Here is a 6,719-nt window from a genome sequence, read left to right as displayed (position 1 = left end):
GAACTACTGGCATTAACCCTCAACCTCTATAATGCAGCGTCCTTGGTGGCCACACTTGACACACCAGCCCTGTGTCCTGTACCAAATTGCTGGGGGCAGCAACCATTCTACGCAAAGGGAGATACAGTCCTGTTTTCCATTACTGGGGCAGAAGTGCGGTGCCCCAGGGCGATGTTGTGGCTCACACCACCACCTCCCCCAGTCCTGGTGCTGGTGCAGACAGGGGCAGGAGCCAGCCCCAGCTGCAAGCCCTGCAGACACGGCTGCCGCTTCCACCGCTGTGGGTCTGAGAGCATGTTGTGCCAAGCCAGTAATGTAGGGTTAGCAGGCCTTCATTCATTCTCCTCAGCGCCATCATCATCGTGCTCAAGGTGATCCCATAATGAGAATCATTGTTCAAAGCATTGCAAACCATGTTTTTGTCTTAAACGTAATAGTATTTGTAAATGTAGCAACCGCATTCTGAATGTATGATTTTCTATGATGGATGTGCCCTATGTCACAAACTTTCTTGTTTGTTAGATAAATGCCATCGTTTCACAGTAACCCATCATGGATGTGTGTTCTGAGCCATGGGCCCTCAAGGGAACGGTGTTTGACAGCTGCAGTGGTGGCATCCTCTTCAAAACTCTACAGGAGATGGGAACTGGGAGAACTCTGGAAGGGTCACATGTTTCATACATACTTCACCACTAGGGAGAGATGGTAAGCTTGGCAATCAAAAGCATAAAATAAAAAAATTGGCTTACTGTAGAAAATCTACTGAGGAGAAAAAAATACTAATACACAGTAAAGTCTCTATTGTTAATTTAATCAGTATAAAAAAATGACCCAAATGGACTAAGGGAAATTTTTTATACACATTAAAATTAACACTGATGTATTGTGTACAATACATGATTTTACATGTATTGAAAGAAGATTTAAAAATAAATCTGACTTATTGTGTATTAGAAATTCTAATAATGGGGGTAGCAATGTACTGGAAGCATCGGATAAATCAATTGCATGAGGGCAATTCTGATGCCATAAGATTTTATTGAACTTTGCTAATATAATATACAGCTTGTATGACTCTTCGAACTGTTCTAAGTCAAGTGCATGTACTTTATAGTATTTTATTCATGCATATGCTGAATTACTTAAGTTTCTGCAGATAAGATATATTCTCCATAAAATACATAATGGCATTCTTCTCTCATTTTGAAATTTGGACCATAAAATGATCTCATTCCTATTCCTTGAGGCCTTCAGATAAGCTACAATACCCCATCTCCCCTTTTCTCATTTCGCCATGCACATCAGATAAGACACAATCAGTGAATGCAGTGTGTACAGTTGTTTGGTGATAACAGGCCAGTTGCATAGTTGTGCATAAATGTGCCATCGGTGTCGTCGGCCTACCTGTGCGAATATTTGCATGGTTAATCTGGGTACAGGCGCCTGGGCCTGATGGAAAGTAGATAGGTGTATCTCACGGTCCCTAGGCTCAGGAGTTTTATTGGAGGTTCAGCTCCCAGTCAATGGGATCAGCCGTAAATCCCCCTCAGAGTGTGGCAGGAAATGATGTGACTCCGGCAATTTATGTCAAATAACTTTTGAGGATGTGTGAGTGTAGCGATCAGCGTTACCGGGGCGTGATAACTCTTCGGCAGGGGGCCCCGGAGGAGATTTAATTGAGACATTTTTCTTTATCTGGGGCGAAGAGCGAGAGCCGTGTTGTTGTGTAACGAGATGTAATGTCTCTCTTTATACGGAGGGTCAACATCCAGGATGAGGCAAGGTCACGGGCTGACTGTTTGAGCATCCAATTTACCCACCACTCCACAGTGGGAGAGGGTGCAGGTGGAGACAGGGCTGTATTAGGCGAGCTAGACTCCGTTCATTTTGCAGACACGCATGAGTATTTCTGTTAGGCTACATGTATAGAATACATAGCTTATGTCTGTGTGAATCTGAATGACGTTATGCTGTGTTGAACTAGGCCACCTATGTTAACTTGCATGCAGTGGTGGAAGAAGTACTCACATTTTACCAATACCACAATGCAGAAATACTCTGCTACAAATGTAAGTCCGGTATTCAAAATTGACTTGAGTAAAAGTACAAAAGTATTCGCATTAAAATATACATAAGCACTAAAAGTAAAAGTACCGGTACTCATTTTGCAGAATGTCCCATTTCAAGTTTCCAAATGTATAAAAAATGCTTTGAAAATAGCAGATCTACAAACTCACAACTCGTTGCAAAGTGACGCATTGTGAGCTTGTAGATCGGCTATTTTCAAATAGCCTAAGTATGCATAGGGATGAAGTGGTTGATGCATATTTTGTGACGGCAAAAAAGATAACTAGTAACTAAATAATAAATAATTAGTATTAGAGTAAAAAGTACAATATTTTCCTCTGAGATGTAGTGGAGTAGGAGTAAACATATAGAAAATTGGAAACACTCCAGTAGAGTAAAATATCCTCAAAGGTGTACTTAAGTACAATACTTGAGTAAAAATGTACCTAGTTACTTTCCACCACTGCTTGCATGCCTTTTGTACATTTACCACATTCCATGGTGTGTGTGTGTGTGTGTGTATGTGTGTGTGTGTGTGTGTGTGTGTGTGTGTGTGTGTGTGTGTGTGTGTGTGTGTGTGTGTGTGTGTGTGTGTGTGTGTGTGTGTGTGTGTGTGTGTGTGTGTGTGTGTGTGTGCGTGCGTGCGTGCGTGCGTGCGTGCGTGCGTGCGTGCGTGCGTGCGTGCGTGCGTGCGTGCGTGCGTGCGTGTGCGTGCGTGCGCACACGGAGTCCTCTCCAGCAGCGTGGAGCCCTGATGAGATGCGTGCCGTGCATGCACAGAGTGCAGCAGATCATAATTGTGGCCATAGCTCATTATGGCCCCCCCAGATGATTTGGAGCCACCGGGGGAGCCTCGCTCGTCCCTCTGACACCGCCGCGTTAGCCCCGGCGACGACGACTCCAGGCACTGATTGGTGAGATGAAATATTGCTGGCGAAAATTAAAAGGTCCCGGTGTCAAAATAATTCATGATATGCATATCTTCCTGCCCCTGATGAAATCGCTGATATCTGGATTAGGAGGATAATAAAAGTGATCATGCTACAGTTAAACTATTTCAGCGGCGGCAGGGGGAGGCATTCGTTTTATACGTGTCAAGAGGGGTGGATTGTGAGGTCAAGATGCGTGTACAGTGTGCATGTGCGTGCGTGTGTGTGCTCGTGTAGGGGTGCGCATATAATATTGGTGTGAGCATGTGCTGGTGTGTGTGTGTGTGTGTGTGTGTGTGTGTGTGTTCTCACGTTACCAGCCTTTTGGCTGAGTGTGTATGTAGCCTACGTGCAACCCCTGTCAGATTGTGTGTGCTGGGTCACTCCACACCCCACCTGTGATTTGAATATCTGCTGTAATTGTCCCAAAACGGCTCATCAGTGGATCTGCCGGCTGGCATTAGGGCCCAACAATATGGTGTGACATTCAAATTCCCCTCAATGACAGGTTATTAGGAGCCCCAAGCAGCCGGCACATAATTAAGCACCATAACGTTGACCTGTAATATGAAGTGATGGCAGAGTCATAATGGGCAGGAATGAAATGGGCACTTTGTTAAAACACAGGAACGCTGAGCAGAGAACATTGTTCAATAGCACCTGGAGATTTTTAAAAATAAAAACTGTACAGTCATCGCCGGCTCTCACATAGGGGACACGTCTTTGAGGACAGAGGAAGACACCTTTATTCTGCAGCACTTATTCTAAACAAAATTCAACTTCGACGTCTATTCATACTTGGCAAATTAGTCGTTTGGAATACATTTCACTTGATGTCCATTTTTACCACAGAGACAGTGAGTAATCTTGCATATGTGAGTTTGACACTCAACGCAACACTGGTGTTGCATAATAACTCAACTGTTATAACACGTAGACGTTGTGATGAGCAATTCGCCCATCTGGTTTTGCCATCTACTCCAAATGGTGTTTTTTTTTTGCATAACACACCAGTGGTACCTGTAAATCGTCCTGCAAACCGCAGCTGAACGACAATGTTTGAGCGTGCACAAAACGTGCCTCTATATGCTGTGCATGTGTTTGGTTGCACGCCAGGGCTCATCAGTAGGTTAATGATTGCATCATCTAAAATGGAAGTAGTTCTCCTAAAACTGTTGTGTGGTATCTTTTTGGCACTAACTGTTAAAGATCGAAATGTTAATGGTCGACAATGTGAAGTACCATAACAAGCATACTACATGTTTTATGACCCACTTCTTCCTTCTTTTGATTGAACTGGACCCAGAGCTCACCTCTAGACGGTAGAACAAAGGAAGTGAGTATGGTAAACTGTGGGCCAGGGGCCTGTGTAATGGTGGGTTTGTGGCAGGGCTGCTGAACAGAAGGTCTACAATCCTACCCCCCCCCCCCGCCCCCCCCCCTTCTCCCTATCTCTTCCACACTCTCTCTCTCTCATTCTCTCTCTATGCCAGCCCTCCCTCAACCCCCCCCCCCTTTCATAACGGTGGCAGATGGCTGCAGATGAATCCCTCATAATCATGTCAGGACGGCTCCTCCGATCCCAATTCATCTCTTTAAACACATTTCATCAGACGCAGAATTACACAAAGATAAAGGCGGCCCGGCAGACAAACAAAAGCACACAAAGATCATCCTCGCAAACAAGTGCTCCTGGTCTCTAACACCACTTAATCATTACTGCTCCTGTTAGATTTTCTCTTCTTTTTTTTTTCGGCCTTGCGTGCCTCTGCACAGAAACTTCAATTTTTCTTTTCCCTTCTTTCACCTTATATTCTCTTCTTGTATTATGTTTGTACCATTTCATGTACTGTGCCTGTCTTTATTACACACCTGTGTGTGTGTGTGTGTGTGTGTATGTGTGTGTGCGCGTGCGTGCGTGCGTGCGTGCGTGCGTGCGTGTAAAATCACATTCTCCTCTCCTCATTGAGTCCCAGTTTCTAATGGTTGCCCTTTTTGGTGGGGTGATAATTTGCCACAAAGAGATTTGTGACCCCTCCCCCCACCCACCTCCATCCCTCCCTCCCTCCCCTGCTGTGACCCTTCGTCACCCAGCCGCGCGGCGCCGTTAATTGTGGATCAGGTGAAGTTTGTCTCAGCTCATTTCAGAGCCATGCTCTACTAGGGCCATTCTCCCCACTCAAAGGCCACATCATTTCACAGCCTCATACTTCTCATTAATCCCCCCCCGAGTGGCTGCTCCCCCGAGTTCCAGATCACAGATTTGTTTTGCTCTTGTTTTCTGACTCACTGCCCATCCGCGACCCCCATCCACCCACCCCTCTCCTCGTATCAACCCCCACAGCGAGATCCCCCCCCCCACTCTCCTGTGGCACTGTTCTTGACTTTCACCTTCACCTCTCTGTCCATGTTGTGGTATGACAAAAGTAGCAGAAATAGCTGATCTATAAGCTCACAACATGTTTTATCGCGATGCGATGTGAGCTTGTAGATCAGCTATTTATGCAATTTTTTGAAGATTTTTCTTTTTTTGGGGCGGGGGGAGGGGGGGGGGGGGGCGATACAAATTGTGGAAATTGCCTTTTTGGATTTTGTGAATAAAATGCGCAATATTTAGTGAAAAGCAATTGACAAAACAATAGTGACTGATGAAAAGACTGGAGGTGTGTGTGTGTGTGTGTGTGTGTGTGTGTGTGTGTGCGTGTGCGTGTGCGTGTGCATGTGCGCACGTGTGCGTGTGCATGTGTGCTTGTGTCTGATCAGCACAGCGCTCAGACTTTTCATTCAGTGCTGTTAAACTTTTTGTTGATTCATAAATTATTCATGAGGAACACTGAGGATCCCTCATTAACATAAAATAACAATTTGCAAATTTATGGAAACTCCTAATTACTTGCCTTATTTGCCATGACCATATTAAATATTCATAAATATGTGATTTCCTTTTTTATTTGACTGTGATTCAGAGTGTGCGTTTGCCAAAACAAAAACATTACATTCCCCCTAACAAAATAGAATATTGTTTTTGTTTTTAACCATTGGGTTAATTTCTTTCAGAACATCTCTAAGTGACATTATAGATGAGAACAACTGCCGCCACATATTGATTTATAGTTATGATATGGTCTGTGTGTTATAGGACAGTGTTTCCCAAACACTAGGTCAGCACCCAAGTTTGGGTCGCAGGTAAAATTATCCCTTTTTTCCAATATTTGCAGAGGGTACGTGGCCAAATACATATCAATTTGGGGGTCCTTGACATGAAAAAGTGTGAGAACAACTGTTCTAGAAGGTCATTGGTCAAATGAAGAGAAACACTTAAGCATTATTATGTGCGCTATAGTTTTCTTCTATTACGCAAAAGATTTATATTTACCTTTATTGGTCAGGCGCCAGAGACAGCACAGCAGTAAAAGTTACAGATACAGGGCAAATAAGTACAATAGGCACGGAATAATAACATCACAATAAAGACACCCTCAAACAAATATGAATAAATTATATTAAGATTATATATTTTTTGCCATTTTTGTTTTAAAGATTATATCTCACAACCACCAACACCTACAAAATATTCAGTATATGTTCACACAACACAGCAAGCATGTGTTTTGATAGACACAGTTGAGTTTACTTGTAAGATCTGTTGTGGACTTTAAAATGGAAGTGAATCATATGGAGGTGGCATAAAGTAACACAATCATGAATTAATTCACACCACGC

This window comes from Gymnoscopelus braueri (assembly GCF_963280865.1).
Source record: "Gymnoscopelus braueri genome assembly, chromosome: 21".
NCBI lineage: Eukaryota > Metazoa > Chordata > Actinopteri > Myctophiformes > Myctophidae > Gymnoscopelus > Gymnoscopelus braueri.
The sequence above is the reverse complement of the archived record's forward strand: the minus strand, read 5'-3'. Positions refer to the sequence as shown.